We start from the raw sequence: 11,666 nt of genomic DNA on the forward strand, positions 1-11,666 counted from the left end.
AGATATGCAATTGATTTATTTACATTTTTTAAATAATATGATTTGATAATAATATTATAATATTATATAGATATTACCGGGTTCTAAAAATCGGCGATTTGCCCGATAAATCGGCTGAGAGATCGCTGATGGGAGAGCTATCGATCTGATAAGATAAAATCGCCGAAAAAAATGTTTTCCGATCAAATGGGTCAAAATCGCTGAAAAGCGTGTCAATTTCGAAGAAATCGTGTGATTTATCAAGATTTGGTAGAGCAGAGTGCAAATTGGACGAGGAAAAGAATAAACTTGAAAATGAAGAAGCTAGTTCGGCAGCTCAGTTGAGAGTATGTAGGGGATCAAAAGGCCGAAAAAGAAAAGAAGGAGAAGATAAGGGGCGTAAGATTCAATTTTATCATTTAAAGACGGAGTACAACTGTACAAGTTTCTTTGTGTCTAGTACAGCTTAGAAGTACTGTTAGAAAATTAGGATTTTAGAGCTTAATTTAATTATGTTCTTGATGTTAATCCTAAAATCTAATGATTGGAAATTGTTCAATGATATTTGAACTTAAATTTTCATGTATGGTTTTAAGAATTTTCTTAATGAAATCCATATGAAATTAGAGATGAAAGTAGCTTGGAAAAGCTTGGAAAATTTGAGAATGTTTGTCCCACATTGAAATAAATAAAGGGGGTTGTGTGCTTTATATGGTATTACCCACATGAGTAGTATACAACTACTAAGGTGTGTGATGGTCCATTGTGTTGTTGTGTGCTTCACGCGCACACACGCGCGCCCCGCCCCGCCCCGCCCCGCACCGGACCGGGTCGGGTCGGGTCGAAGGGCGATTTGGGCGAATGTCTCTGCGTCTCGCGTACGCGAGGCGACCTGGGCGAGGATTTTATTTATTTGAGAATTATTTTAATTCGAATTTATTTATCGGTGATTGGATTATTGGGCTGGGTTCTGAAATAGGCTAAGTAGTCTAAATATATTGAACCTGCAAATAATCTGATCTGTAACAAGTTCTGATATTAGAATCAGAACTTAAGAACTGATGAATAAAATCAGAACTTAACAAGTTCTGATATCAGAATCAGAACTTAAGTACTGATGAGTCGAATCAGAACTTAAGTACTGATGAGTTAAATCAGAACTTAACTTAAGTTCTGATAATAATGTGGGTGTTAATGTGAAAAGCTGTTACAAATAATTTAAATTCAAAAGCTGATCAGTTTTGATTTTTTCATTAATGAATTCAAAATCTGATCAGTTTTTATTTTTTATTAATGAAGCAGTTTAATTCAGACATTAAGTGTGTTGACAGTTTCATTTTTCCTCTCCTATAAATAGAGGCTAAACTGAATGAATATAACATACAACACACTACATTCTCATCTCTTCTCTTCAACCTCTCTGCATTTTTCTCCCACAAGAACTGAAGTGCTGATATTTTCCGGCGACTGAGGTGCTGGTCGAAGTGGAGGTTTTGTTGCTGCTGTTAACATAAACTCCGAGCTGTTTTATCCTGGTGGAGATATTGCGCACATCCCAAACGCAGCAGGTAGGGGGCAATAATCTCTTCAAGAGCAGCCAGGACTTCAAGCAAGGCCTGGTGACTCAGCTGTAATCATTTTCTTGGCGTTTTGTATCTGTAAACCTTTATTTCAGTCATTGTTGAAAGCTATGGTTTCGGGTACATCTTTCTTTCTCTCTACGTTATTTCAGTTACTGATTTTGTTTACCTGCATATTTTGTTTTGTTAACTGTGGTCTTGGCCTAAACTTGTTAAATTCTTTATACACTTGCCTCTATGTTGCTATACTTGTTAGTGAGATTCTCAATATTCTTGAAGAGATTATTGGTTATATAGAATTTAGCATAATGGTTAACGAAAGTGAGGTTATCGTTGGTGGTGGTAGCAGTTCGGGTGCAACTGCTGGGGCCATTGATTGGACCACCTATAGTTTCCCACAAGCAGTTGAACTAACCGGTTTATCGGAGAAATTCAACGGTGGCATTGGCTTTTCTCGCTGGCAGAAAAGGATGAAGTTGTGGTTGACTATAAAGGGTCTGTGGCCGGTTGTGGAATATGAGAAACCAGTAGTGGATCAAGAGAAGGCTGACACAGTTAAGGCTTTTGCGAAGTGGGCTGAGAAGGATGGAGTGGCTAGAGCGGCCATTCTGGCGGCACTAACAAACACTTTGTTTGATGTCTATTCTTCTGATGCCTACTCTGCAAAACTCTTATGGGAGAAGCTGGACCAGACACATAATACTGACTCACAAGGTCTAGAAAAGTATTATGTGGCAAGGTTCCTCGAGTTCAAGCTGGTGGACAATAAGTCCATGACTGAGCAGGTGCATGAGTTCGAGATGATAGTGCATGCTTTGAAGGAGTCTGGAATGAATCTCCCGGAGAAGTTCAAGGTGATGAGTGTGATTGAAAAACTCCCGAAGTCTTGGGAAGAGTTCTCTCTCTCCCTGAAAAGACAGAAAGGAGAGATCACCTGGACCAACCTTATGCTGGACATCTCGGTGCAAGAACAACACAAGTCCAAACAGGGACATGTGATGCCAACTGAACACGGTACCTCGAAGGTAAACATAGCAACTGTAGGACAAAAGAGGAAGGCTTTTGCTAAGAAAGCTAATAGTAATAAACCTAAGAGTGACAAGGACAAGGCCAAGAAACCCAAGGCAAACAAACCATGCTGGTCTTGTGGGCAGGTTGGGCACTGGAGTAAGGACTGCCCTACGAAGAAAGCGAAGAAAACCGAGGTAGCACAAGCAAATGTTGTGCTTGGAACCGCAAGTGGGCCTGTAGTGAACATGGTTGTTGGTGAGGCTATGGCTTCTGAAACCAACGTTGACCGGTATGTATCCTACAACCCTGTGATATTTTCTACCTATCTGTCAAATGAATGGTTGATAGATACTGGAGCTAATGTACATATTTGTGCTGATATTAGTTTATTTGTATCTTATCAACAGAGTCATAGCTTGACTGTGAAGATGGGGAATGCTAGTGTTGCTCAAGTACATGGAGTTGGAAACGTGGATCTGAAGTTCCCTTCAGGACGTATTCTATCTCTGACGAGAGTGCATCATGTTCCCAACATGCGTAGAAATATAATAAGTGGAAGCTGTTTAGTTTCTAGTGGTTTTGAAATTTCGTTTAAGTGTAATAAAGTAGTTCTTATTCACACTGGTACATTCTTTGGCAAGGGTTACTTGTCAAAAGGTTTATTTGTTATTAATGCGGATCCCGTTTTGGGAAATTTGATTAATAATGTTAGTCCTACTGTTAATTTTATTGAATCCTCAAATATATGGTATGCTAGACTAGGTCATTTAAACTTTGGTGCTCTTAAGAACATGATGAACTTAGAGTTGATTCCAAAATATACCATAGAAAAGAATTCTAAATGTCAAGTATGTGTGTCTGCTAAACAGATAAGGAAACCTTTTCATAACGTTGTTAGGGATTCAGACTTGTTAGATTTAGTACACACTGATATTTGTGAATTTGGTGGTGTGTTGACCAAGGACCAGTTTAGATACTTCATTACTTTTATAGATGATAGTAGTAGATACTGTTATGTTTATTTACTTAGACATAAGGATGAAGCACTTAGTAAATTCATTATATATAAAACTGAAGTAGAAAAACAAACTAGTAAGTTACTTAAAAGGTTGAGATCTGATAGAGGTGGTGAGTATACGAGTAATGCTTTTAATGAATTTTGTGCAAACAATGGTATAGTTCATGAAGTTACTCCACCATACACACCTGAGTCTAATGGGGTTGCTGAGCGAAAGAACAGAACATTTAAAGATATGATTAATAGTATGCTTATTAACTCTGGGTTGCCTAAATACATGTGGGGAGAGGCTCTAAATACGGCTTGCCATATTTTGAATAGAGTCCCTCTGAAACACATGGATAAAACACCCTTGGAGTTATGGAAAGGCAGGATGACTAGTCTTAAGTATCTTCGTGTGTGGGGGTGCCTTGCTAAGGTGCTTGTTCCTGAACACAAGAGAAAGAAACTAGGTCCAAAGACTGTTGACTGTATCTTTCTGGGCTATCTTGAAACCACTACAGCTATGAGATTTTTAGTGTTAAAATCTGACATAGATGGTATAGTGGCAAACACGATAGTTGAATTTCGAGATGCGACATTCTTTGAGGATGTCTACCCTATGAAGACTGGAATACCTAAAACGACTTCTGAGGAAGATCCTACTCACACATCAAGTTCTATTCCTGATCATGTGGAAAAGATGACAAATGTGGGGACGGAACCTAGTAGTAGCTCTATTCCTAAGGAATTAGAGGAACCAAGGAGAAGTAAGCGTGCAAAAGTAGTCAAGGATTTTGGAGGTGATTTCATCACTTACAATATCGAGGACGAACCTTTAACTTTCCGGCAAGCTATGGATTCTTCTGAGTCAAGGCACTGGAAGGGCGCTGTCAAGAGTGAAATTGACTCTATTGTTTCCAATGGAACATGGGAGTTGGTTGATCTCCCTCCTGGGTGTTCTACTATTGGGTGTAAATGGGTCTTTAAAAGGAAGTTGAACCCTGACGGCTCAATAGATAAGTACAAAGCTAGACTGGTAGCTAAGGGTTTTAAGCAAAAGGAAGGAATTGATCATTTTGATACATACTCACCAGTTGCAAGAATGGTAACAATCCGAATGCTTATAGCATTGGCTTCAGTCCATGGTCTTATCATCCATCAGATGGATGTAAAGACGGCTTTTCTTCATGGTGAACTTGAGGAAGAGATTTATATGGATCAGCCTGATGGATTTGTTGCATCAGGCAATGAAAGGAAAGTATGTAAGTTGATCAAGTCCATCTATGGCTTGAAACAAGCTCCCAGAGATTGGCATAAAAAGTTTGATGAAACTATATTGCCTTTCAGTTATAAGATTAATGAAAGTGATAAGTGTGTCTACACTAAAGTTAAAGGTAATGAGTGTGTTATTTTGTGCCTATATGTGGATGACATTCTACTGTTTGGAACCAATATTGAGATTATTAACGAGACTAAAGAATTCTTGAAAAGGCATTTTGAAATGAAGGATATGGGTGAGGCAAGTGTGATTCTTGGAATCAAATTGATTCAGTCCACTGAAGGAATAACCTTGACTCAATCTCATTATATAGAGAAATCTATACTTGAGAAATATGGTTATTCACAGTGTAGAATCGCTAGTACACCTTATGATTCAAAAGTTGCCCTTGTCAAGAATACTTCAGGAGTGCCTGTGTCTCAGTTAAGGTATTCTCAGATTATTGGGAGCTTGCAGTATCTTGCTAACTGTACTAGACCAGATATTTCATATTCTGTGTCTAAATTGGTGAGATATACAAGCTGTCCAAACAGAACTCATTGGGATGCTCTTGATAGAGTACTTAGATATCTAAAAGGCACAATGTACCTTAGTTTACACTACAGGAGATTTCCTGGTGTGCTTGAAGGGTACAGTGATGCAAGTTGGATAGCTAAGAAGTCTGGTTCCAATGGAGTGACTGGATACGTGTTCACCTTGGCTGGTGGAGCAATATCCTGGAAGTCAAGCAGACAGACTATTGTTACTCGGTCTACTTTTGAGGCTGAGTTGTGTGCACTTGATGCCACAGGGACGGAGGCTGAATGGTTACACGGACTTATGTCTGCAATACCTGTAGTAAGCAGACCGCTTCCTGCTATTGCTATTCACTGTGATAGTCGAACAACTATCGACAAGATTAGCAGTAAAAAGCATAATGCTAAAACTAAGAGACACATCCAAGTTAGACTCAAGTCTATAAGGGGTTTAGTGACTGATAGGATCATAGCTATAGAGTTCATAGGAACTCAGAATAATATAGCTGATCCTCTTACTAAAGGACTGGAACCTGCAGTGGTCCTTAAGTCAAGGTTGGGGATGGGATTGTCAACCCATCATAATTCATCAACAGTGGGAACCCAATACACATGAGAGGAGATCCCTCGAAGTGTATTCAATGGGTAATAACAAGCTGTAAGGATGAGTTGGTAGTACCTTTGCTACATAGATGATACTATAGTATCTGAGTCTATCCCCTGTAAACCTAGAAGGTACTGACACTGCCAGAAAAGCAAGAGTGTTAAAACGCTGAATGGGATCAAGTCATTTGACGAGATAGAGGCAGTATATCTCTGGAGATGCCCAGCTAAGCGAATGTAATTGTGTGGTCGCAATTAGAGGATAGGGTTAATCCTTGAAGCATTCGACGAACAGGATCGAGACATGACCATTAATGTCTCAAAGCCGTAGATTGGCACCATAACCTTTGACTTGTCGTCGTCTATGGAATATGGTTATACTAAACGGATTAAGATTCAAGGTGAAACATTCCATCTGAGTCCGATAGCCATTGAAGTAGAGGAATTAGGAGGGTTCAAACCCGGAAGGGTACCGACTCTGAAAAACAAGTCATGATGGGAAATTGATCACATTTCTGTATGGATTTGTGGGGGATTGTTAGAAAATTAGGATTTTAGAGCTTAATTTAATTATGTTCTTGATGTTAATCCTAAAATCTAATGATTGGAAATTGTTCAATGATATTTGAACTTAAATTTTCATGTATGGTTTTAAGAATTTTCTTAATGAAATCCATATGAAATTAGAGATGAAAGTAGCTTGGAAAAGCTTGGAAAATTTGAGAATGTTTGTCCCACATTGAAATAAATAAAGGGGGTTGTGTGCTTTATATGGTATTACCCACATGAGTAGTATACAACTACTAAGGTGTGTGATGGTCCATTGTGTTATTGTGTGCTTCACGCGCACACACACACGCGCGCCCCGCCCCGCCACGTACCGCACCGGACCGGGTCGGGTCGAAGGGCGATTTGGGCGAATGTCTCGGCGTCTCGCGTACGCGAGGCGACCTGGGCGAGGATTTTATTTATTTGAGAATTATTTTAATTCGAATTTATTTATCGGTGATTGGATTATTGGGCTGGGTTCTGAAATAGGCTAAGTAGTCTAAATATATTGAACCTGCAAATAATCTGATCTGTAACAAGTTCTGATATTAGAATCAGAACTTAAGAACTGATGAATAAAATCAGAACTTAACAAGTTCTGATATCAGAATCAGAACTTAAGTACTGATGAGTCGAATCAGAACTTAACTTAAGTTCTGATAATAATATGGGTGTTAATGTGAAAAGCTGTTACAAATAATTTAAATTCAAAAGCTGATCAGTTTTGATTTTTTCATTAATGAATTCAAAATCTGATCAGTTTTTATTTTTTATTAATGAAGCAGTTTAATTCAGACATTAAGTGTGTTGACAGTTTCATTTTTCCTCTCCTATAAATAGAGGCTAAACTGAATGAATATAAAATACAACACACTACATTCTCATCTCTTCTCTTCAACCTCTCTGCATTTCTCTCCCACAAGAACTGAAGTGCTGATATTTTCCGGCGACTGAGGTGCTGGTCGAAGTGGAGGTTTTGTTGCTGCTGTTAACATAAACTCCGAGCTGTTTTATCCTGTGGAGATATTGCGCACATCCCAAACACAGCAGGTAGGGGGCAATAATCTCTTCAAGAGCAGCCAGGACTTCAAGCAAGGCCTGGTGACTCAGCTGTAATCATTTTCTTGGCATTTTGTATCTGTAAACCTTTATTTCAGTCACTGTTGAAAGCTATGGTTTCGGGTACATCTTTCTTTCTCTCTACGTTATTTCAGTTACTGATTTTGTTTACCTGCATGTTTTGTTTTGTTAACTGTGGTCTTGGCCTAAACTTGTTAAATTCTTTATACACTTGCCTCTATGTTGCTATACTTGTTAGTGAGATTCTCAACAAGTACAACATATTTTTTATAATGGCAGGGGCTGTTATATGCACAGACTATATTACATAGGCCCAATTTCTGTTTAATAAGGTCAGGATGGACGACATTATGTCACATAACATATATATTTAACATATAAATTTAAAAAATAATATTAAATTATATCCGATTTTATTCCGATTTAATATTCCGATAAATCCCCGATTTCCGATAAATCGTAAATCGGTATCTCAACTGATTTGGTCCAATTTCCCATTTCTATAACCATGAGATATCATGATATTTCTTAAATAAGACATACTTTGGTTTTTTAAAATAAACTAACATCCATTAAATTATGAAGATATTGAAAAGATAAGCACCACCATAAAGTACATTGCAACAAAGTAAGTCTTATCTCTATGACATGGTTTGATCGTCATTTGTCATTCAAGTATTGTCATCATTATGGAATCAACAAACGATTTGGTTAACGGAATCAACAACATATCGTTGGAAGAAGAGAAGGAAGGAGGTATGGATCTGATAACTGAGGAAATAATAAGAAACGAACAGCAATTGAGTGATATTGATGCAAAGCTGTGTGTGGTGGCATGCTTCTTATCCGAAGGTCGTACAGACTTTCAGGCCATGCAACAAACATTAGTAGCTTTGTAGAGACCTGGAAAGGGCGTCTACACTAAAGAACCAGAAATTTATCTCTTCTTGTTTCAATTCTATCATGAAGTGGATGTACAAAGGGTAATGGAGGGCTGTCCATGGTCGTTTAACAAAATGGCGCTTTTAATGCAACGCTTGAAAGATGGAGAAAATCCTCGAAGTGTGGAACTAAAAGATTTTATGGGAAGAAGTTTTGTCAGCTTGGGGAAAGGAAATCACAGGAAATTTTAAGGGAAGAATAAATAGAAGCAAAAAGATTTTAAAATCCTTGAAGGGAAGAAGAGATTCTCAGTCAACCAAAATAATTCAAGAAGAAAAAAAAACTTTTGGAAACTTATGCTCAACAGGAGGTCTTCTAGAGACAAAGGTCAAAACAATTGTGGCTTCGCGAGGGAGATCAGAACAGTAAGTTTTTTCATGCTTCCAGAAAGAATAAAAGAAAAAAAATCTCATCAGTTCTTTGAATAATAGTGATGGCAGCAAAGTAACGTGGGGCTCTGGGCTTGAACAGACGATGGAGAAGTATATCAATTTGCTTTTTACTGCCACCAACACATATTGGGATTGTGTAACAAATTGTATAACAAGTAAAGTAACTCCAACACAAAATGACATGTTGCTAGCAGAAGTTAGTGAAAAAGAAGTGAAACAGGCTCTTTTTAACATGCATCCTGATAAATCCCCAAGCTCGGATGGCATGAGCTCGGTTTTTACCAAAAATGTTAGAATATAGTGAAGAAAGACATGGTCTTATTTGTGAAAAGATTCTTTGAAACGGGGGTGATTGAGGAGAAATTAAAAGACACGAACATTGCTTTAATTCCTAAGAAGCCAAATCCAATGTTGCCCAATATCTCTCTACAATGTAATAAACAAAGTTATTTCCAAAGTCATAGCAAACCGTATGAAGAACATTATTGATTCTTTATTCTCCAAGGTACAAAGCGCATTTATCCCAGGAAGGTTAATCACGGACAACATTATGGTGGGTTTTGAAGTTATGCATTATATGAAGCGAAAGACTAAAGGAAACAACTATTGGATGGCTTTGAAACTCGATATGTCCAAAGCTTATGATCGCGTTGAGTGGAACTGCTTGGAAGCGGTATTGTTAAAAATGGGGTTCAATCAAAAGGTGATGCAATTAATCATGAGCTGTATAACTTTTGTAAGATACAGTATATCTCATGCAGGTAGACACGTTGGAGATATTTAAAAAAAAAACAAATTGAGGCCTTAGACAGGGGGATCCACTGTCCTCTTATTTGTTCCTAGTCTGCATAGAAGGCCTCACAACATTAATACAATATTTTGAATGAAGAAAACTGTTAAAGGCATCAAAGTGGCAAGACAACACCTACCATATCTCATATCTTCTTTGCATACGATTCTTATATTTTCTGTAAAGCTACCGGTGAAAGTGCTAACAATCTTTTGCAGATGCAAAAATTATTTGAAGCTGCATCAGGACAACAAATCAATGTGGATAAGTATTCGGTCCTTTTTTAGTAAGAACACCCCAAACTCTCTGAAAGTCGAGTTATGTCAGCAGCTAAGATTCACAGAAGCTGGTGATCACAGTTTATATTTAGGTCTTCCTAATACATTTGGGAGAAAAAATTCTTCATCTTTGGTTTTTTAAAGGAGAAGCTGCAGCATCAAATTCAAGGTTGGGACAAAAGAACACTTTACAAAGGTGGTAAAGAAATTCTTCTAAAGACTGTCGCTCAAACTCTCCCCAACTAAACAATGGGAGTATTTTTATTGCCTCTAGATCTGTGTCAACAACTTGAGCGGCTAATGTGTATATTTTGGTGGAAGACAGACTCAAAGAAAGACAACGACATTCATTGGAAAAGTTGGAGCAGCATGTGTGAAAGGAAAGCAGTAGGTGGTATGAGGTTTAGAAGTATAAAAGACTTTAACATAGCTTTACTTGGGTAAGCAAGGTTGGAGGTTGTGTTACGTGCTAATTCTCAATGATCAGAAGAAGCTCAGGATCTGACTGTGTTTAGATGTCATCGGTATTTGATGTGTCGTCAGGATTTGATGCACCGTCAGTATTTACATATCATCAACATCTGAAGGCAGTCTGTTATGAAGATTGATTATGTTTCTTATTTTGAGGGATGAATATCTATTACGTTCTGAGTGATAAGACTTTGTATATTCAGTTGAAAATATGTATCATTTTCTGTTAGTATTTGATAATGCATATCTTAGACTGATTTGTAGCAGCTGTGTAATATATAAACACAGTTTAGGTCATCACATAGTAGAAATCTCAAGTATTGTACGACCTAGAAGCTCTCAAGAACATCAGTATTTCTTGAGAGAGTTTGTAACAATTTTTACCAGAAATATAAAGAACTGTTATATTTTTATACTTGTTCGAAATATCAATACAATTGTATCCAACCCCACTTAAACAATTGTATTACTACTGGGCAATAATTGGTATCAGAGCAAACTGATAATTTACTATCAGAAATGATCTAAACATGTTTCTAAACAACTATAAAAGTATCAAAATTCCCATTCTAAAAAAGACTGAATATCCCACATGGAAGGTAAAGATGCTCATGCACTTGGAAGCTACAGATCCAGACTACCTCGATGTAATCAACGATGGACCCTACAAGCCAATAAAACTGGTTCTTGCAACTCCTACTGTTGTTGAACATCTTCAGTTGAAGACGAAGAGTAAGTTGTCACCAGAAGAAAAAGTTAATGTGCTGAAGGATGCAAAGGTAAGAAACATTTTACATAACAGTCTTGACTCCTTTATGTCAAACAGGGTTATAGCCTACAAGACTGCCAAGGAGATCTGGGATGCTCTTGAGACTCAAAGTCAAGGAACCATGGCCATCAAGAAGAACAGAAGGGTTGTTCTAATTCAAGAATATGAACATTTTGAGGCCAAGTCTGATGAAAGTCTCACTGACATCTATGATAGGTTTCTCACTCTACTAAACAACCTATCTTTGGTGGGAAAGGTGTACGATCTGGAAGATTCAAACACCAAGTTTCTGAGAGCTTTGAATAAGGAATGAGAGACTCAAACTTCAATCATATGACATCAGTATGATTTGAAAATAGTCACTCTGGATGAAATCTATGGCATGCTGAGAACTCATGATTTGGAAGTTCAGCAAAGGAAAGAGAGGA

This window comes from Apium graveolens, chromosome 11 (assembly GCF_009905375.1).
Source record: "Apium graveolens cultivar Ventura chromosome 11, ASM990537v1, whole genome shotgun sequence".
NCBI classification, from domain to species: Eukaryota; Viridiplantae; Streptophyta; class Magnoliopsida; order Apiales; family Apiaceae; genus Apium; species Apium graveolens.